The 23,191-nt window shown below is 44.5% G+C and overlaps 1 pseudogene; it reads left to right on the forward strand.

Moving 5' to 3' along the window:
• Positions 1-237: 237 nt before the first annotated feature.
• Positions 238-17,952, forward strand: LOC123067698 (polyadenylate-binding protein, cytoplasmic and nuclear-like; annotated as a pseudogene).
• Positions 17,953-23,191: the final 5,239 nt, after the last annotated feature.

Here is a 23,191-nt window from a genome sequence, read left to right on the forward strand (position 1 = left end):
CAAAGGTAGGCACACCAGAGGATATCGATCTTCTTCATCACTTCAACCGAAAGGTCAAGAGGCGTTAGGTGGTAAATGGCAATGGCAGTGAGCACAACCTTGACCAAAACAATGCGCCCCGGTGTAGCCACATGCATAGCCGACCAAGGTGGAAGCTTTCCAGCCACCTTGTCCTCCAAATGCTGAAAGTGGATACACTTTAGTCTTGTGACCGACAGCGGAAGACCAAGATATCGCATGGGGATTCCGGACCGCCGGGAAGGCCTGCAAAATGTCGTCAAGGTTGATGTTGCTGCAACAAATGGGTGCCACAAGACTTTTGGTGCAGTTGGTGACCAAGCCAGTAACCTCCCCAAAGGAGCTCAGAGTCGAAGCCAAGAAGTGGATATCTTCCTTGATCGGCACAACAAAGATAGCAGCAGCATCCACATACAAGGATGCACGGATGGGCCGACCATGAAGAGGATGTAGCAGGCCTTGATCGGTAGCCTTGGCGAGGATGTGATGGAGTGGGTCCATAGCGAGGAGAAACAAGCAGAGGGGAGAGAGGATCCCCCTGCCGAAGACTACGCCCATGCTTAATTGGATCACAAGCAACACCATTTAGCAAAACTATAGATGAGGCCGTGGATAGGAGGGTGGAGACCCAATCTCGAAACCGGCTCGGAAACTGGCGGTGACAAAGTAAATCCATTAAATAATCCCATCTCACGGAGTTGAAAGCTTTCTTGATGTCAAGCTTGAATAGCAAAGATGGAGCTTTATTGCGGTGCAGCCGACGAGCCAAGTTGCGGACGTACGTGAAGTTATCATGGATACTCCTTTTCTTGATGAAAGCACTTTGAGTATTGGAAACGAGGTTGGCCATGTGAAGAGCAAGGCGAGTGGCCATCATCTTAGCTATGACCTTTGCCACAATATGAATAAGACTTATGGGCCTGAAGTCAGAGATGTCCTTTGCCCCATCTTTTTTTGGGAATGAGAGCAATGTTGGCAGAGTTGAGGCAATGAAGGTTGGAGATGCGGAGGGCAGAAATATTGTTGATCACTTGCATAAATTCAGGTTTTACAATATCCCAACATTCCTTGAAGAAAGCAACAGCGAAGCCATCCGGACCAGGGGCCTTGTCACTAGGGAGATCATAGATTGCACCAGGAACTTCCTCCTCTATGAACGGGGCATCTAAATCCGAGAGGTCACAAGTTGAAGGGGGGATGTAAGACCAATTGAAGTCCTTGCAGCACGAGGGGGGGATTACAATTGGCTCTAGCAAAGTGAGATTGCACAATATCTTTCTTGTCATCGTGATTTGTGACCCATCCTGTGTTATGCTTGAGGTGGTGGATAAAATTCTTTCTTCTTCGATGGTTGATCCGAAGGTGGAAGAAGCGAGTGTTGGTATCTCCCTTTTTGAGTAAGGTGATTCGTGAGGATTGTCTCTCTCGGGCCCTTTCCAGAATAGCCAAGGCCACGACCTTTCTTTTAAGCTCTCTTCTGAGATCAAGCTCACTGGAGCTAAGGGGCCTCTCCTCTTGTGCCATGTCCAGCCGTAGGACGATCTCAAGGGCCATATGGAGTTGAACTTTGTGATTAGAGAAGATACTTCGGCTCCATGTCCGAAGGCGCTGACTTGTTTTTTTAAGTTTGTGGAACAACACATGATAGGGCTCGGAATGGTTCACCCTTTCATTTCAAGCATCTTGCACTGTCTTCTTGAAGTTGGGCATTTGATCCAGAAATTTACAAATTTGAATGTTTTGGGTCTCGTCGGCCCCTTGTGACTAGCGAGAAGAAGTGAGAAATGGTCAGAGGGCAAGGACGAAAGCGCATGAAGGATGTGCGAGCCAAATTCCACATTCTAGTCTCGATTGCAAAAAAAAACCATCCCATTTGCTCATTGTCGGATTAACCTGCTCATTCATCCACGCGGACCTTCTGTTCTGAAGGTGTATCTCTTTTAGCTCACATGAATTGAGGGTGTTTTGGAAGTGCACCAATCGGCTGCGGTCGATATTTGTGCGGTTCTTGTCATGGGCATGATAGACTTGGTTGAAGTCTCCAGTCTCGAGCCATATCGTACCTTGCTGAGGCTTTTGGTTTTATTTCTTGGGTTTTATGCCCGCCTTATTTATTTTCATAGGTTTTTGTGTGTTGCAAAATCATGATGCAGTTTTTAAGGGATTTATTATGATGTATAAATTATACGTGAATGACTACTGCCGTCTACTTGTACAAGCAATGTTCTCTCTCTCTCTCTCTCTATGAAGAGCAATGTGTTCTCATAAGTATCAACTTCATTATTTGCAAAAACACACTCCAAAACTTCATTTGAATATGGTTAAAATCTTATGTACGTCAAGTCAAGACTTGTCTGTAGAATCTTTCGAAATTGCCAACCAACATGTGCTTGGATGGTTAGAAGGACAGTGGTACCTCAAGTCCACCAGCGTTCAAGTCCTGGTGATGTGCATTCAATGGAAGGAGACGTTTCCGTCGACTACAAGACGCATGTGGTGGCTTCATCGATCTCAAAATGATATACCGGTTCAATCTCTCGAAGATGCTTATAAGAATATAGATGCAAGGGCTTATAGGGACGAGTGTATGTATGCATGTACATGAGCGTGTGAGTCTTAGAAATCTTTGGAAGTTACATAGGCGGTGCGCTGGTGGCGTACATGAATTACCAATCCAAATATACTTGCACGAGGCTCTGCCGTACCACCACAACTGCTTCAGGTCAAAAGGTGGCCGGTGCCGGTGCACATCACCCGCACCAGATCCCTCCAAAACAATAAAATCTAGTGTTGTAAGGTATCATTTCATCTGTTCCAGCACGAGCGGCCGGCTCAGCATTTCTATCTGAGTAGTCCATCCGTCTTGGAAAACTTGTCTTAACCTTTGTTAAGCAATCTTGCGGAGGATTTTTACAGAGTTTAATGCCCACCCCCCTCTCAGGGTGGGCCTCGCTTCATCCTAAACCAATCACAACAGCCGCTGCAGTTCCTGGGGAACCGACACGTGTTGCGTCAGCTTTCTTGAGCGTATCTTTCATGCGCCACAATAGAATGGACGGTCAGTTCCCCGCAAAAAAAGAAAAGAAAAGAAAGAAAGAATGGCCAGTGTTTCATTCCAGCTCGAGAATTTCCAACCTAGTCGGTTGCAAAGAAGAACGGGGCACACGGTGAACCAGGCAGTTGTACTACCACCAATCAATCTCTCCATACTAAGATCGGAGAGCACTTTTTTTTAGAGAAAAGGCCTAAGCCCGACTTTATAAATAAAGCCACAAGGCAGCGTCATAAGCCCAAACATCAACCAGGGCGATACACCCAACATCCACAGCAGCAGAAGTAATCCAAGACACATGAAAGAATGAGGGGTACATGGCATCCTTCCAAACACGGCACGCAGGTCGGAAGGATAACGAAACAACCAACAGCAGGAAGGACGAGACTGCACCAAGCAGGGTTAGACATCAGGAGCCTGCCCGGAGATGGAGGACGCCGAGGCCCGAATTTTAGAGATTAGCAGGTCCAGAGCTCCCCGGTCGTCCTCTTTAGTCAATGATCTCCACTGCTGCAAGAATATACACGATTTGAAAAGAATGTCGGCAACTTTCGAAGGAAAGACATGTTCAATAGTAAATTTGTTCCTAATCGTCCAAAGGGACCAGTAGATCGCACCCAAGCCAGTCCAGAAAACCCTCTTGGTGACCCCAACCAACGAGTTGGCATGGTTTCTCATCTCTTGAAAGGAATAGGGGTTCCAAGTAACCTGAAGCCATGACCGGACACAGCACCACACTAACTTAGCCAAACCACAGTGAAAGAAGATATGCTCCGTGTTTTCCACAGCACCGCAAAGAGCACAGAATTCCGAGCCCGGACCATTACGCTTACGGATTTGGTCAGCAGCAGGTAGCTGACCCCTAAAGGCTTGCCAGAGGAAGATTTTAACCTTAGGAGGGACTTTGGACCTCCAAATGCAAGAGAACCTATTGGAAGGGACACCACCGATGAGCCTCGCGTACAAAGACTTACCGGAAAGCGTCCAGAGGCAGAATGAGGCCAGACAACAGAGTCCGGCGACTCCGAGAGCATGGGGAAGAAGGCAGAAAGACTTTGCCAGTCTTCCAACTCTTCAGGAGTCAGGGAGCGGCAAAAAGCCAAATCCCAATTATTAGCTGCCACCTCCGCGATGGAGATGTCAGGGTTAGGACAGAAAGAAAACAAAACCGGGAACCTACTAGCCAAAGGAGCATCACCACGCCACCAGTCGTGCCAAAAACAAACCGAGGTACCATCACCCACAATAAACTTAACATGTTTTGGGAAGAGAGGCCTGACTTTAATAAGGTCCTTCCAGAACTGATAACCACGTCGGGCACCGGCAAACATAGGGCTCAAATGGGGAAAGTATTTAGCCTTAAGAATGGAATACCAAAGAGAGCCGGCCCCACTGGTCATTATTTTCCACAACCATTTAATTAACAGACACTTGTTCATGACCTGCGTATTAATAATGCCTAACCCTCCAAGGTTTTTAGGCCTGCACATAAGCTTCCATTTAACCAGCCTGTACTTCCGTTTATTATCAGCCGCATTCCAATAAAAAGCACCTCTTTGTTTGTCAAAACCAGCATGGGTGCCAACCGAAAGGAGATAGAAGCCCATAAGAAACATTGGGAGGGAGGAGAGACAAGCATTAATGAGAGCAACTTTGCCAGCATTGGTATTGTATCTACCACGCCAGGGAAGAACCCTATTTCCCACCTTAGACACAGCCGGAGCAAAGTCCTTGTCATGAAGCACCACAGGAGAGATAGGCAGACCCAAATACTTGAAGGGGAAAGAGCCCAGGGAACAGTTTAGCAGCCTAGCAACTCTCAAGGCCTCTGTATCATCAACGCCAGTGACAAGAACCTCACTTTTGGAAAAATTAATTTTCAAACCCGAGACAGCCTCAAAGCAAAGCAGGATGAACTTAAGTTGGGCAATGTAGGCATCATTCAACTCAACCATAATGATGGTATCATCAGCGTACTTGAAAGTGTAACTATCCCTAGGTGGTTTTGATAATTCATAACAACATATAGCTCATTGAGCTAATGCTATTCCAAGATTATTATTTCAGGAAAGCTCAATGAATGGCATGGCATGGATGATGAAAGTGGACCCCTCAAAATATCAAGGACAAAGGATTGGCTCAAGCTCAAAAGCTCAAGACTCTTCATTTTACATTTTAGTGATCCAAGATCACATTGAGTCTATAGGAAAAGCCAATACTATCAAGGAGGGATGAGGTGTTGCTTAATGAGCCTCTTGCTTCAAGTGCTTAGTGATATGCTCCAAATACCCTCAACTACTTTCTCACATCCTCATATGACCTAAACCTAAAGCCAAAATTGGTCACACTGATTCTTTCTATCCGGCGCCACCGAGTTCAGATGTCATAGCCACTGCCACAAACCCTAGGCAGATCGGTCTCACCGATAGGGATCTCGGTCTCACCGAGATGGGATTGTAATCTCTCTGTTTCCCTTCATAATGTTTCGGTTTAACCGAAGTGAGCGATCGGTCCCACCGAGATTGCAATGTAAACTCTCTGTTTCCCTTTTGTAACATTTCGGTCTCACCGAAAAGAGCAAATCGGTCCCACCGAGTTTACCTGACCAACTCTCTGGTCAGCTAATTACCAAAATCGGTCTCACCGAGATTACGTTATGCCCTAACCCTAACCAGATCAGTCCTACCGAGTTGCATGTCGGTCCCACCGAAAATCCTAACAGTCACTAGGTTTACTAAATCGGTCTGACTGAGTTTGTTGATTCGGTCCCACCGAGATTGGTAAATTGTGTGTAATGGTTAGATTTTGTGTGGAGGCTATATATACCCCTCCACCTCCTCTTCATTTGTGGAGAGAGCCATCAGAACAAACCTACACTTCCAACTTACCTGTTCTGTGAGAGAACTACCTACTCATGTGTTGAGGCCAAGATATTCCATTCCTACCATATGAATCTTGATCTCTAGCCTTCCCCAAGTTGCTTTCCGCTCAAATCTTCTTTCCACCAGATCCAAATCCTATGAGAGAGAGTTGAGTGTTGGGGAGACTATCATTTGAAGCACAAGAGCAAGGAGTTCATCATCAATGCACCATTTGTTACTTCTTGGAGAGTGGTCTCTCCTAGATTGGCTAGGTGTCACTTGGGAGCCTCCGACAAGATTGTGGAGTTGAACCAAGGAGTTTGTAAGGGCAAGGAGATCGCCTACTTTGTGAAGATCTACCACTAGTGAGGCAAGTCCTTCGTGGGCGACGGCCATGGTGGGATAGACAAGGTTGCTTCTTCGTGGACCCTTCTCGGGTGGAGCCCTCCGTGGACTCGCGCAGCCATTACCCTTCGTGGGTTGAAGTCTCCATCAATGTGGATGTACGATAGCACCACCTATCGGAACCACGCCAAAAACATCCGTGTCTCCAACTGCGTTTGAATCCTACAAACCCTTCCCTTTACTTTCTTGCAAGTTGCATGCTTTAATTTCCGCTGCCTATATACTCTTTGCATGCTTGCTTGATTTGTGTGATGATTGCTTGACTTGTCCAAAGATTGCTAAAATCTGCCAAACTCTAAAATTGGAAAAAGGTTAAGTTTTTAATTGGTCAAGTAGTATAATCACCCCCCCTCTAGACATACTTCAAGGTCCTACAGTACTGCAGGTGGGTAATTCCATCCGGGACTAGGTGAGAGGCCACAGGCAAGATATGACCATGCTGAGCTGCCCTAAGAAGAATGCGAGAAAAGGCGTCGGCCACAAAATTGAAAAGCACAGGGGGGCAGGGTCCCCTTGATGCAAGACTTTGCCGTTAACAGAGAAATTACTAATATGACCATTCATAGAGACCGCGGTATGCCCGCCCGAGACCAACTGCATGATATGATGCACATAAGCCCCATCGAAGCCTTTCGCAAGAAGGACCTGCCTTAAAAAAGGCCAGCTAACCGAATCATAGGATTTCTAAAAATAAAGTTTTAAGATGATCGCTTTGGAGCTACGAGCCCACAGGTCATGAACTATTTCATGAAGACAGAGGACCCCATCTAGAATGTAGCGCCCTTTGATGAAAGCAGTCTGATACGGACTGATAACTCTATGGGCAACGGGGGATAGGCGATTGGCGAAACCCTTCACAGGGAATTTAGCAAAGTTATTAATCAAAGCAATGGGCCTAAACTGAGAGATCAATTCAGCACCTTTAACTTTAGGGATCAGGGAGATCACCACATAATTAAGTCGAGAGATATCAACAGTGCCTAGGCAAAACCCTTGGATGATATTACAAACTAACTGCCTCAACTGAGGCCAAAACTTCCGAAAGAAAGGAATAGAGAAACCTTCTGGCCCAGAGGCGGCGTTCAGGTTGGCAGAGTTAACCACATCCCAAATATCCTTATCAGAAAGGGGGGTCATCAACGCACCGTTTTCCTCGGCCGAAATCCTCGAACTATGGTCCCATAGGGTAGGAGAGATGGACAGACCCGAAGGAGGTTTGGCCCCTAACAACAAAGAGAAGAACTCAACCACATGAGATAGGATTAACGATTGGTCTGAAGTACGCACACCATTAATGATCAGGCTATTAATACCACAATGCCTCCGCCTACCATTAGCAATGGCAAAGAAGTAAGCCGTGGAGGAGTCCCCTTTAAGGTCCAGTTAAGCATACCCCGCTGACACCAGTAAATTTCCGCCTGATGATGCAACTGCATCAAGGCGGCCTCCAGGTTATAACGTAGAGACCACCCTTCGTCAGAGAGCCCAGAGGAGTCAGCCGCAAGGTCAAGGGACATAATTTGAGCTTCAAGAAGATCTTTCGAGTGACGCTCTCAGCTGCATGGTTACGGGACCACCCTCTCAAAATTTTCCGCAAAGAATAGGAGCACGAGTGCCAGTCATCCAGAGGGCCAAAGGATCGAGCATTAGAGGAGAGAAGGAGGGTAATCTTCGAGGCCAGCATATCACTGAAGCCCTCAATCAACAGCCAAGAAGCGTCAAATTGGAATCTAGCAGGAGGTCTATGAAGCTGTGACCCATCGTCCATAAGAAGAGGAGTATGATCTGAACCAACAATACATTTGGCAACGAGGGAGGCCCTGGGAAATAACGAGTCCCACCTAGAGCAAATAAAAACTCTATCAAGAACCAATCTGATCGGGTTAGCCTGGTGATTAGACCAAGTGAAGCGGGCTCCAACCCTAGGTAGCTCGCGGATGGCATTAGAACAAATAAATTCATTGAACGCATTAGCCAGGGGCCACGAGAAGTTGTTATTATTTTTATCAGAAGGGGAACGAAGGAGATTAAAGTCACCACCGATAACCATCGGTAGATTGCAAGTATCAATCTTCTCAGAGAGCTCGTCCAGAAATAGAGAAGAAAGCGCGTGATCAGCTGGCCCATATACTACAATGAACTCCCACAGCAATTTAAGGGCTTTGTGGCAAACAACTATGCTGGCCCAGAAGATTCCATGATCAAAGGCAACGAAATCAAAAACATCTTTTTTGGAGCCAAAGAGGATGCCCCCCGAATGGCCCGACGCAAGTAACACATGCCAATCAATTCTATCCATACCCGCAATAGACGACAGTTCATGAGGAGAGAAAGAAGTTTTGAAAGTTTCCACCATCCCTATCAAATCAACATTATTCGCACGAACCAAGTCTTTAATTTGATCCCGGCGCCCCCTAGCACCGAAACCCCTAATGTTCCAGAATAGAGCCCTCATTTATAAGACAAATTATTAATGTGGAGGCTAGACCTGCTAGGAACCATGCAGGGTTTAGATCGATTGGAAGGGCCCTTTTTAGCAGTGCTAGGTCGGGGTTGGCCACTACCAACCTCTACCCCGTCACCTAGAGCCCGGGTTCCTACAAAAGCAGCAGCCGAAGAGGCAACGGCCTCTTTAGCTTTAGCAATAGCCGCCTGGGCCAGCTCGTTAGCCCGAATAGTAGAGAGAAGAGCAGCAGGAGAACAAACTTCAGGATCTACTGACACTCCCACATCTGACATAATATTTAACAGGAAATCATCAGATAGAGACGGTGGGACTAGCCGGGACGGGGAAGAAGAGGGACAAGGGCCATGGTGGTTACCTGAAGGAGGAAGATCCTTAGCAGTAGCCCGCCTCTCCGCCTGCTCCATGATGGAACCACCCGCATTAGCAACCCGCCTAACCGTACGGGCCGTGGATGCGGGCGACCGAATCGCAGGAGAAGGAGCCACGGGAGAAGTCGGGACGGGCCCGGAGCGGGACATCGAGCCGAGGTCCTTGTCGAGGCGGCGACAGACGCCAGTCATGGACTGCTTGGAGCACGAGGAGTTTCTGCTCTTAGCCGAAAACTTGCGCACAGAAGATTTCTTCTTTCTCTTAGACTGGGCTCCCACCTCATCATGAACAGGAGAAACGGGTAGGTCCTCAATCCCGAAGCGAGTGGGTGAGATCGGGCGAACCGGGAGGTTGGAGCAGGCACCGGAGGTGGGAGTGACCGAAATCGGCTGGTTCTTCAAAAGCACATCATTAGCAGGAGGAATCAGGGAGTCAGCCTTGGGGATCGCCACCGGCTCACGAGGAGCCGTACCAGCAGGGGCCTGGGATTGCAACAACTCACGCTCCGACTTGGCTAGCCCGTCCCATTCAGACCGGGTAAACCTCAGGTTAGAGCCATCACTTGGATTTTGACCACCAGCAGAACCATCACCCTCCTTGTCATGCTTGTCGGAGGGGTTGGATGGGGGAGGAGGGGGAGGTGGGGGTTGAAAAGCGGCCGCCCCTTCCACCCGAACCCGGAGTCTGACACCACTTGGGGAAGGGAAGACATCAATAGCTCCATGAACACACAACAGATCCACGCACCAAATCTTAATCCGAGCAGGGCCAACCTTGTCCAAAGACTCAAGATCCACCTCCACGGGTTTCCAATCAGCACCCCGAACGCCATGAGAAAGGCAGACGAGCGAAGCCCTGCTGGCAGATCATCCACCAACACCCAAACCTGAGACAAAGGACCAACCGTCCTGCCACTGCAAGAGGCCGGCTTGACAGAAACCACCAGCTGGTTGAGGGGGAGGGTAAAGCTCATGCAAGAAGCAATCATCCGCAGGCAATCTTTGGAGGGGAAAACAACAGAGAATTCAAAGTCCGAAATCTGATTGACTTGCCAATCCCATCCCTCAACATCCCAAATCCGAAGCCCTTCCAGCAGAGTTTGAGGTGAGATCTTTTGGTCTTTCACATTAACGATAGAAACGTTAGAGAGGGAGGGCATCGCCGTCAGCACAGGAAGGTCACTGTCCAAGGCAAAGAAAGCGCATCCCGGGAGCCCCAAACCAAACTGGATGACCGACAGGGGTTTCAGGCGATTCATGCAGTTGACAGCAAGATGCCCATCAGAGCGGCAAATTAGGCAGAACGGAGGGTTGGTACATCTAGACTGAAAGTTCCCGGGCCTGTGGCAGGCGAAGCAGGTGAGCGCAGACGGATTGCTTGGGGTGGAGGAGGTGGGACGGATCTGCGGGAGGGAGGTGGCAGGAGACCGTCACCCACCCCCGACGAGGAGGAGGTACCAGGGAAAGGACCAGCAGGCCGACGCGCCGGCCCCGCAAAGGAATGCGGTGGAGGACGAGGCCCTGCACCTGCACCGGCCGGGCGAGGCAGAGGGGGGATCCAAGCCGAAGCAGACGCACCACGCCCCGCGCCAAGGGCCGGCAGAGCACCGGAGGAGGAGGAGATCCCCCCACTAGCCGCCGCCTCCCAGGGATCCACCGCCGGAGAGAGGGAGGCCCCAAATCCGGACCCTTGCGGGCTAGATCCAGATGCACGCTCCTGCTCCGAACGTTAAAGCCAATCCGGGCCGGCAGCCCACGCCGCACGGTCGCGAGCCACCTGCTCACGAGCCGCCTGCTCCGCCTCCAACTTGGAGCGGAGCGAGGCCTCAAGCTCCAGATCCGTAGCAGAACCCCGCGAGTCCTCCCGCCGACGCTTGCTACCAGACATCGCCTCGCAGGACGAGCCCCGCGACTTATCCATGGAGAGCATAGAAGCGAAGGAGAGGAGGAGGGGAGGGGGATGGCTAGATCTGACGAGACGGCGGATGGGGATCCGGTGGCGACGCAGATCTGCGACGGAAGCCGGAAACCCTAATAGAGGGGGGAGGCACCATGGGGGATCCATATATACCCTGACCGCGTCGTGCCCTCCAGGGCCCGACGGGCCAAGCGGGCCGAGGGGAGAGGGAGGGGGCCCAAAGCAGAAAGGGGCCGCACTGGGTCCACATGAGGGAGGGGGGAATCGACACCAGACGCCAGAGGGAGGGGGTGGGCCGACAGGACACACCACAGCCAGACGGCCCAACAGGCCCAACAGACGGGCCAGCCCGCGAGCCACTGGTCAACGGAAAGGAGACCAGATCTAGGGCAAGTGGAGCCAGCGCCGCGGCCCATCCCGGCGACGCTGCCGCCGGCGCCGGGAAGGCCGAACCAGGGCCGAAGGAGGGGGAGAAGGGGCACGCCACACCCGGAGCGGCACCCAAAATCCTAGGAGAAGGCGAACAGTGGGAGGCCTTACCAGATTTGCGATGGCCACGAGACACCCAAAACCAGCCATCATCAGACGGTAGCGACGCCACTGGCCGACCCCGGCCCCCAGGAGCGAACTTGCGGAGGCGAGGAGCGGCGGCAAGATGCGGGTCCCATCCTGGCCGACACGGCGAGAGGCAGGGAGACGGAGCCTCGTCCGACGAGCCGTCCCCATCGGGAGCGAGAGCCCAGAAGTGGGAGCCCAACGAAGACGATGGAGCCACCGGAGAGCGCCCCTCAACCAAGCTAGCGGGAGAGGAAAACCCAGATGCAGGGGGGAAGGGGGGGTCAGGGCCTAGATCGACGTCGGAGAAGCAGAGGGCGAGGACGGAGGAGCCGGGGCAAGGAAGAGGCGGCGCAGGGAGGGAGGGAGAGAGAGGATAGAAAGGAGCCATCCTCGGGTTGTTTCTTATCCATCGGAGAGCACTTTGTTTGACTCTTCGAAGCAATAATGGACACTAACCGCCACCACATCTTCTTCGTCATCGTCATCGTGGCTCTCGTTGTGATCTTGGCCTTGAGCTCCGTGTGCCGCCAGGCGCCACCCTGGTGTCCACGAGAATGGAGATGTTTATTTTCGCAAAAAAAAGAAAGATAATGGAGATATTTCCCATGGACCTTAGCTAGCGGACTGGCGGACGAGGTGCGAGGCGCTGATCAGCTCAAGCTAATCCTACCCTAAAAAAATCAAACTGATCCTTTATATTAATGTTAATAAGATGATCATTAATTAGCAAGCAGCGTAGCATAGAGAGGTCTAGCTAGCTAGGAAACATATTTTCTTTTTCCGCCGGCAGTTATTTTTCTAGGTAATCCCTTTTTAGTGCCATCTTCACCTTTGCCTTGCACTTCCAAGAAGTGTACGAAGTAAGAATGTAACATGATACACTTATACAAACCACAACAAAGTTGTACGGATCCTCAAAAAAACTACAAAGTTGTACTTAAATGCATCAGTTTTGAGTTCTATTTTCTCACATCTCGTGGACTTCTTTTAGAAACATCCAAGTAAAACATACACCCACGCACGCTAGCACATGCACACAATAACACGCCTTCAACAGAATACCGGGGAAAAAATCACCACATGCTAACCTTTTTTACCGCCATGTTCACATTGTTGACGTTTTTTTAAAAACAGAGGCAAACTGTCTCATCGATTTGTTAAACAGAAGAAAATTGCGCAATTATTTAACAGAAAGTTGGGCAAAAAATAATACAAACGAACGACATCGTCAGCGCTTGAGCACGAAAAATGTTTTGAGAAAGAGTTATGAGAAAACCAAACCATATGTATGTGTGATAAGTGGTTATCAATTATCACCATAAAATGGTGACATGAGTTTCAAAGTTGCTTGGTCGAGTTGTTCTATAGGAACAAGGAAGAATTGTTTCATGTTTGGTAGGTTTAGACTTTGGTGGCAAAGCGTGGTACTATAGGTCAATGCATCGGCCTTTGTCTGAGTTTGTACTTACGTTTATGCTTCATGACATACCGTGCTTGGGTATTAGTTAGTTATGTGAGTTTGCTTGCTCAGGGGCGAAGCTATCCTAGTGTTTGTTCTATTGTTTTGGGGAATATTATTTGTGTCTCATTCTTGTAATATGTTCTAGTGTTTTGAATGTGTGTGCGGTTGTGCGCCAAAGAACTAATATCAATATGGGGTGAAGTTTTTGTAACTCATCTTACGTTTTCCCATATTTTTTTCTAGTATCAAATGTTTTCCTAGTATTTCTGACTTACATCAGGAACTATTAAGCCATGAAACAAAAGAGGCTTGTGTTTGTGTGGTATCCATCTTTTTTTGGCTTGTATTTTGCATTTATAAAAACTCAAATGGTGCATGGCTTCATACAATTAATCAAGCGTTTCAATGTACATATGATCTTTGGTGGGCTCATATCCCACAAGTGGTACCCAACGGTCAAGATAATATGCTCGTTGCGCATATGATTATTGAATACTTTGCTTGGATTTGGAAGCAGAGAGCTAGCGGTCATCTTCAACCTCTAGACAGAGCCAATCACTTTCATCTCTCTAGTTGAACTCTTGGGAGGGATATTACAATGATAATAACACAAGGACGGAGAATGAGCAGACTGCATGGAGGGGTACGTTGTGCTCGTTGGGGAGGATCAATAGTTCTTGGGTACCTGGTTGCTGAAGGAATGTGATGTCCAAAGGAAGATGAGGACCAAGATGTTGGAGGGTGACGTGCAAGCGATCACTAGATGTAGTTGGAACAGTCTTGAGCTTGAGAACATTACCATTTTATACCCTATTCTTATCAATTTTCTTCAATGCTTCCTATTCCTAGGTAAGACACATACACAACCAAACTATATGGTTCTTAGTTACATGTTCTTATTTCATTTTGGCTTCTCGTCTCTTGACACGGCTACTATGTAACACTCCACTAGACCATTTATCTCTCCTCCTTACGTGTTTTGGTTGTTACCACTTTTGTTATACTAGTGCACCCATCACATAACTGCCATGCGTTGCTTAATCTTTAGCTTGTATGTCACACGCAATTTTATTATTGATCTTCTAATTTTGCTATGTATGGATTGTGTTTGTGTGTGTGTGAGAGAGAGAGAGAGATAGAGATGGAGAGAGATCATTAAAAAACCGACCATATTTGGGTTTACAACAGATCTTTAGGAGCACGAATTAGCATCTCTTCCAAAACAAGAGATTTCACTAGCATTAGCCAGGAAACAATGTTTTACTTCTTCCGTTTTAGACTTTGAGGCTTGGTTCCGGTGCTAGCCGAATGTGTGTGGGGGGGGGTAGGGAGGGAGGGTGGGAGAGATCAGGTATCATTAATGAAATTGACCATATTTGTGTTTATTAGTACTACACCTCCTTTGTGCAAGTTTTGAAATAGTGGTCTTTCTAGTAAGATGCATGGTGATATACTGTCATGTGGAACAAAAGATTAGTATGATTATCCAAATTTGAGTTCTTTTTCATTGAAGATGGTAGAAATAATAATTTAGGGAGACTTTGCCTGCACGCACTCCCTTTGTAGTACATTTCCTTACAATGTCTTGCAAGCGCACAATTTCCAATTTTTAAATTAATGTCTGCTCCATAGGAATGTGAATGAATAAGTTGACTACTATTGTCTCGTTGCGGCTCTCTTCAGTTCTCCTAAGCTTGTTATTCCTTTTTAAATATACTAAAGGCACAAACAACTTGTCTGCTTTTCTATTTCTTTGTTTTCTCTTTCCTTCATTTTCTTAGTACTGATTTCATTGTTCAACAAATGACCATATGCCCAAACTAGTTCTGTTTATGGAGGGGCAATTGATTGGCTTCGACTTGTTTTTAACCGTTGACAGCAACGACTGCTTTGGAGCAGATGAATCATAGCCTTGTATTGGACAAGCCAATTAGAGTATTGTGGTCTAACCAAGATCCTGATGCCAGGAGAAGTGGCATTGGAAATGTGTTTGTTAAGGTAAAAAGATAAATATGTTCTTCATGTTAATATTTCTCACTCTGCATTGCCATATGTAAGTACTAACTCAATATGGTATTGATTGATAGAACTTTGGTGAGCACGTTGACAATGTAACTCTTCAAGAACTATTCTCCAAGTTTGGAGAGCTATTATCTTGTAAAGTTGTTAGAAATGAGGATGGCACAAGTAGAGGCTATGGTTTTGTTCAATTTGCAGCGCAAGAGCCGGCAGACATCGCAATAGAGACTCTTAACAACTCTTACTTTGAGGGCAGAGAATTGTAAGTTAATGTTTCTTTAATACAACTAGTACATGACTTAATTTTATATTGACTATTTCTATTATTAACATTGCTACTTACATGATTTTGTTTTACAATAATCAATCTTGTGTAGGCTTGTAGCTCATTTCATTAAGAAGAGCGAACGATCAGCCAATAATGATGACAAATACACTAACTTGTATATGAAGAATATAGATGACGACATGACAAAAGAACTCATTAAATTGAAGTTTTCTCATCATGGTCAAGTAACTAGTGTGAAGATAATGAAGAGAGATGATGGGACATCCAAGGGTTTTGGGTTTCTTAGTTTCAAAAACCCAGAAAGTGCCAAGAAAGCAAAAGAGGCCATGAATGGGATGGCTCTTGGTAATATTACTGCCATGCATTTCATTTCACAAGTAACTTCTAATGGGCCATGCATTTTTACTTAACAATGTTAATCTTATTTTTATTATTAGGAGCGAAAACTTTGTATGTGGCAAAGGGCTCAGAAAAAGGCTGAAAGAAAGCAATATTTGCAGCTCTTACATGAGGAAATGCAAAATGAAATAATCACTATGAGCAATGCAAGTTCCATCATTGTCTCTTTTATTTATATTCACGTATAGCATTCACATCTTTCATTTACAAATGTCTATTTAATTCTGACAGGGGTCCAATGTGTATATCAAAAATATTAGTGATGAAGTTGATCACTCTTCGCGAGCGCTTTGCTGAATTTGGAAACATTACATCAGTAAAGATTATGCGTGATGACAAGGGCATTAGCAAAGGATTCAGATTTGTATGTTACAGCACACCCGATGAAGCAAAGTGTGCCGTAAGTAGCATGCTGGTAATCCTCTATTTATTTTTGCACCAACTTCATAGTTATACATTGACATCACGATACTGAGAATGTTTTGGTTTGTTTGAAATATATAGGTGTCATGTTTTACGGCAAACCATTGTATGTTGCTATTGCTCAAAGGAAAGAGGACAGAAAAGCTAGGCTGGAGCAACCGTTTGCTGAACTTGCTATGATGGAAGGAACTGCAAGTCCCGTGATCCCCACAGGTTATCCTCATGTGTATTTTGCCCATCCCAGTACACACTTTCCTCATGGTCTGTCAAGGTAAGGATTCATGTATCCACCCATTGGGCTCGGCCAAGAATGGAGGCAGAATGTGTACCCTTCGCCGCATAGTATACAACAAATCCATCCACCACCCGTATGTTATTGACTTGTTCTACTTAAATTTCATTCTTTAAGTGCAAAAACCTGGTTAAAACTTGTTTAATTTCTGCATAGATGCCAAATACTCCAAGGCAGTACAGAAACAACAGGGGACGCATGACCGGGAATATGATGACTTTTCCCCACGCCGTTAATTATGTGTCACATGCTCAGACAGCTAAAGATTTCATGTCCATGTCCCGGCAGGTATTAACAATTTTTAAACTGTTTTTTATATTGATAAAACAAATGTTTCATGTTTGTCCCTATTTAAATAGTGGCTAGGGCTAACAATCTTATTGCAAAGGTTTTTTTTACACCGGCATGGATTACTCTGACCACTAATTTTCATTACAGTATAATTCAGCAAAACTATATGGTCTGATCATTATTTTTTAGACAAACACATGTGTATAATTCCATGTATCTAAGTAAAATTGAGAGATGATAGCAGTCATGATTAGAAAGAAACATATGAGCATAATGACTTTTAAGGAATAGTAGGATAATATTTTGTGTTGTGGCTTTTTTAAACATATATCCTTGTTCCTTTAGTTACTCCTCCTACCTAATTACTATTGTCAATTCAATCATACTAAGTAGACATTGTCTTGTGACAGAACTTCACTAACAAGGAGTGCTAAGTTACCACTTAACACTTTATTAATTAACAGTATTTGACATTTCTTTCCTCCTAAAGAGTTAAGTTGCTACATCTTACGTTGTCTTGTGACAGAACTTCACTAGCATGAATTGCTAGGCAGGAACTACCTTGCACATAGTTAACATTATCTGATCCAGTTATGCTTAGTTTATTTTCCTTCTGGAGAGTTTAAATCTCTACCTGCAATGCAGCAATTCGTCCATGCAAAGTACATAACACCCGATGTTATGAGCAATGGCCTGGCCATCCATCACGGCAGCCCTATTTCATTAGTGAACGATTCTTTCGCCAGCTTGCTAGCTGCTGCTCCACCTGATCAACAAAGAGATATGCTCGGGAATAGGATATATCCACTGGTCGAGAGAGATCATGTAATTCCTCATCTACTTTGGTCCCTTATTTTGCTTCTTTCAAACTAATAAGGACCTAGCCGTTGCACTAACTTGGTATGTCCTGTCTGCTGCAGCCTGATCTGGCCAGTAAGATCACTGGAATGTTACTGGAGCTAGATAATTCTTATCTGCTGTCGATGCTAAATTCGCAGGATACCTTGTCTACAAAAGTTAACGAGTGTGTGCAAGCTCTGCAAGGGCAGCAAGCGGCAAAAAATAAGACTGCGGATCTAGAGTCCCTACACCCTAGCTTCCTGAACTCTACCGGTGTAAATGCCAACTGAGAGGGTTCACAACCAGGCCAAGAACCTTCCATTATCTTTTCCGGACAGGGAATTTTGGGAACTAGATAGCCGTTCTTTCTTATTATAGTTTGTGAGTTTTTACCAATTGGACTTATGAGTTGCTTGTTACTACATAATAAAATATATTAGATTTAGCACCTTGTGAGTTTTACTATTATTATTATGACATCCTATGAATGAATCCTATAGAGAATAATGACTTTTGGTGACTTTACTATGTTGCTCTTCCTCAGACGTTATGGACATTTCTGACTTACTAATTTTGTTGCTTTATTATTGCTTCTGTTTATGGATGATTCACTAAAAGTCCGCAAGGTTTCTCCATATATTTTAATTTCTTGTGGAGTCTATATATAGAGATTAAAGTGTAGACCTGATGTCCTACAGTTGGCATATACTCATATCAGACTATATCTCTGAAACCATGTAGATCATCTGAAGTCCCAGCTGTCCAGGCCACTTTACTAGATGTGTTATTTCTGATTTTGTCTCCTACAGATTTGGTGGATGTGTTTTGACTATTGAGGAAGCCACCGCTGCTGTGTTGTTACGATACTACTAGGGGACCCGTTGCGCCAGATGACGCAGAGATCTGCTGATTCCATGTTAGTGATGAAAAGAAATCCAGGTTTAGTTGATTTAGTTACGGGTACTCACATATGACAATAAATTTAATCTTTTTAGTTGGAAAAAACAGTGATTATTATCTACAATGAGATGTATATACATAATTAAATTTGATAGCATAGGCTTCTAACTGAAACAAAATGTATGTAACAAATCTAATCCTCTTTAGTAGAAAAATGGTATTTTGTTGTCTATAATGAGATGTATATACAAATTCTAATTTGGCAGCACAAAGTTATATATATTCTATAAGATGTGAACGACGAACACCACAACCAGAGATATTCACATTAGCAACAAAGTTATCTACAATCCATGTGAACGACGTGGTTTGCTGACGCGGCCATTTCGGGGGCGCTGATTTCTGTTTGGCAACGATGATGACGTCAAGAGGAGCTTGGGTCACGGCTCGGGCTTCGGTAGTTAGATCTTACAGGCATGTCTGAGGTGCTCTTTCATTGGTTGCTGAGTTGTTTTGAAGTCAAAGCAGCGGTGGAGCGAGTCCAGGTGGTGACGATAACAGACACTCGGTGGTCATTTGCGGAGGGCGTGGTTAGCGTAAGTCCTACATATTTCCCTTGCGAAGCTCGTCTTCAAAGTCGGAGCTGTCGGTTGTTCGGGTGTGTGGCCATCTATTGGCATGTGCCAGGTTGGCCGATGGTACCCATGTTGCATAGGTTGAGTTGTATTGGATTTAGCTTGATTTTCCTCAATTAACCGGGCAATTCTCACTATCTTCTTAATCAATGAAAATGGCAACTCGTTTGCCTCGTTTCAAAAAAAAAACCATGAGCGACAAATAACATCCTTCGGCTGGCACTTGACAAAGTTGAAACGACATTGTTCTGCGCCTGCCAAATATGGGAAGGATATTACCGATGTTGTCCTGGGATGGTAGCCCCCTGGGTGGCATCAGTTACCAAACAAATGAGAGATTAGTAGGAATCAAAACGCCAAGGATTGACCAAATCACAATAGCAAAATTGCGGTCATTTTTCATGTATACATGGAGTGTCAGCTCATAGCATTGCAGAAGCGGACTAAAATTCAGAAGCATGGATGAGAATAGAAATGATGTAAAGTCAAGTCTCGGTTTAAAATGGGCATAAGAAAGTAGTATTTCAGTAGAGCTGTATTGGAATGCACAAAGGCTTAGTAACTGCAATACTAATTTACTCAAGGAAGAGATGCACAATTTACTCAAGTAGGAACTGCTCAATTTTGCCAACAGAACAAGCTGTAACAGGATGGTGGAATTATATGTTGATGTGTACACACCTTCACAATTATAACTCTATGTAACAATGCACAAAGGAGTAGAAGCTACAATATTAATTTACTCTAGGAAGAACTGGTCAATTCTGTCATCAGAACAACTGTAATAGGATGGTGCAAATTTTGTAAACCTTGAACGGGGTGCATAGTACCTTCCAAAGCCTATTAACATCAAGATGTAATAAGGCAAGAGTAAAATGATTGTAACTATCATCTAATTGTTCAAATAGTTGAGAAAGCTTAGAGAATCCATCCTGGTACCTTTTCCTCCCATGTTCTCTTTTCCTTCTTTTACCTACAAAAATGAAGCATGTTCCACAAACTGGCAAAATCTGTGTTGTTACCAACAGACTTCCATATTATAAGAGGTATTCTGGAAGTATTTATGCTAACTAAATTCAATAAAGACCAAAAGCATAATAATTTTGGCAGCCCTGTATAAGACTCGTTCCAATCCTCATGGTGCATCTCCAAGCCCTGCAATCGAAACTAAAACATCACGCCGCACTGAAATCTCTAAACACTAGTTCATCTAACTAATCGAGCAAGTAGCGGTCCTACACTGAAACCCCTAAACACCAGTTCAGTTATCCATATTATACACATCCCTGCTACTACAAAATCTGAAAAATGAGAAACTGGACCCTTAGCAACAACTGACTAAAGGCTAAACCAGAGCAATAAACCATACTTCTGCCGTGGCACAAAATTTCTAATAGAATCACATCTAAGAATATTAATTGGAAGGAGAGAAAGGAACTCTAGGAATTCATGGTGGCAAATAAAGCAAATAAAATAATATTGTTCAGGAAACGAGACAATATTGGGGACACAAAAGGTTGTTCCGAGATGTTCCAGACAATCTAACAATTAGACAACACACACAAAAAAGGTTGAATTAAAGAAAAACTAAAAACTAGACTACAATATAAACTGGTTACCTTTTTTTGCTTAGGCAAAGGCCGATATGAACATTAGAAATCAAATTGAACTTATCTTTTTCTGTGTAGTAAAAAACTGAAGAAGTGTTTGTGTTTTTCATCGAAAGGAAAGATGCTAGGAGAGTAATATGCTTATGGCAGAATTAACACTGATAACAGAAGAATATACATACTGGAAATGTTGGACTAAATTTAGCCATGGGAGATACTCAAAAATTGGTGAGCATTGAAAGCCAACCAAGCAAACGAAGGAATATCCCCGACAAAATCAAGAACGGTAAATTAGCATCTAGAAGTATATAAAAACAAACATTCTGCTTTAGAGTGTTATCTCAGTATGATATCAATAACTGGGACTAAAGAAGGTAATCATGTAGAGTGTCACACCTAAGGCATTTTCTTAAGTACGTCTCTAATAATACGACTCACTATTGATTGATTTTACTAAGGTATTCTACAGTTGGGTATTTATAAAGGAAAATCACTATGCTTTTTTAACAGCGAATGGAGAGCAATTGAAAGACTTGTGTTTTTAATTGCAAGAACTAACCACATTAGGCTGCTGTGCAGACTTATTCTTAGTGGAAGATGCTACAGCTGAGAGAAATTGGCTTTGGGTTTCTTCTGCCTGCTGCTCCCTCCTGCAACAATTATTTAGAACAACAAATAAGATATAAGATAACTATGAGATGAGAGAAGGGCATACTAAAGAAACACGTTCGTAGGAATGTATCTAATAATATAGACACTACAAATCAATAGAACTAAAATATTATAGCATTTCTATTAATAGATGATACGCACACTCGTGCGTATTCCAGAAAAAAAATACTATAGCATTTTGGATCAGCTAGATCTATGTGTACATCACCAAATTGGAAGTTTAGTTACTTGTGGTTTGCTTGATAGTAGTTGCCAGTTTTCATGCGCTGAAGTCAAGAACAGACCAGCAGTGACCAAATTTGAGCGCAACCATCCCCTGCAATTCGATTTCTACCCTAGCAAGTACAGACTCGTCCCCTGCGAACTCACACATATACGAAAGTGCCATAAAGCACACTGCGCTAGGCCGCTACCACGGCTTCCAAAACATGTATAAAGACTGAAATAAGCGGACACATCCTGCTCACATGCAAGCATGAAATATAGGCAGCATAAAGCCGAACAATACACGACGCCGTGCCAGATCCAGAAAAGCATTTTAGCTAGACAAAAAGCAAGCAAACCTCGAGGAGCAGAACAAAGATGAACAAAGCAGGAGATCGAGACACATCAATAGTGCAATACAAGAGATCGTAGAACCTGCTAAATACATGGATATGAAGTGGTCAAAGCACCAGCATGCTATGGAACAGAGAACAGACAGGTAAAAGAAGAGTTGTTTCGTAAACAAATAAAAGATCAGTCCATTTACATGAGTTGGAGAGGAGAAGCAGGCTAGCAGAGCAGCCAAGATGGAAGATCATACCAAGGACGAGCAGAACCGCATGCAAAAATAGAATGCATAAACCAATCGAGATCAATTTTCACCTGAACGAGTAGATACACTCCTAAAGGTATGCATCCTAGTAGGTCCTATAAAAATCACAAGAAATCAGAGGATGGAACTTGACTGCCTTCTATATCATTTGGAGCTAGAAAAATTGCGACGAACCACTAATCCCTGCTAAAGCTAACTATCATTCCCCTGTGATATATGGATATATTAGAAAGTGGAGCAAAGCACCTATTAGTTTTGTTTCATCATGGGAAAGCTGTTATCCATGCGCATCAGTGATTTTTCACGTGTTCTGGAAAACGAAAACATACATATAAGTTATATAAGATCACCATCAGTCCTCTTGTAAGGCACTTTTCAGGTTACCACTGTAAGGCAATAGAAGCCATTCTCTTAATGTTCATGCAAATAATTAATCGTCCAAAATGGAAGTAGCTGACTAACATCATATAGCTGACCAATTACAAATAGCTGAAAAACAATACTAACTCATCACATTTAGGTACCACATGGTATGGTAAGAACATGATAACATAATAAAGATAAACTATTAAATGTGTATAAGTTGAATCAAAGAGCAACATAATACATGGGCATTCGAAAACGGAAGGTAAATTCTACAATGAGATTCTGTGATGGAGGCTTATCAAATTTATAATATGGGCTTCCAAGGTATCATATGATATGTATGAAGCTAAATTCAAGTGTCTTATTATAAATTCAAATGAAAAAATTCATGTCGTATCTAGCCTTAAGTTTCTTCCATTATTTAGTTATTTTGTCACTGTGGTCATGCAGTTCAAAGCTTAGAAATATTTAGTAAACTAATGTACTGAAATGAAGTGACTGTCATCTTTTTCTTACCTAACTCAGAATC

The sequence above is a fragment of the Triticum aestivum genome, chromosome 3B (assembly GCF_018294505.1).
Source record: "Triticum aestivum cultivar Chinese Spring chromosome 3B, IWGSC CS RefSeq v2.1, whole genome shotgun sequence".
Taxonomy (NCBI): Eukaryota; Viridiplantae; Streptophyta; class Magnoliopsida; order Poales; family Poaceae; genus Triticum; species Triticum aestivum.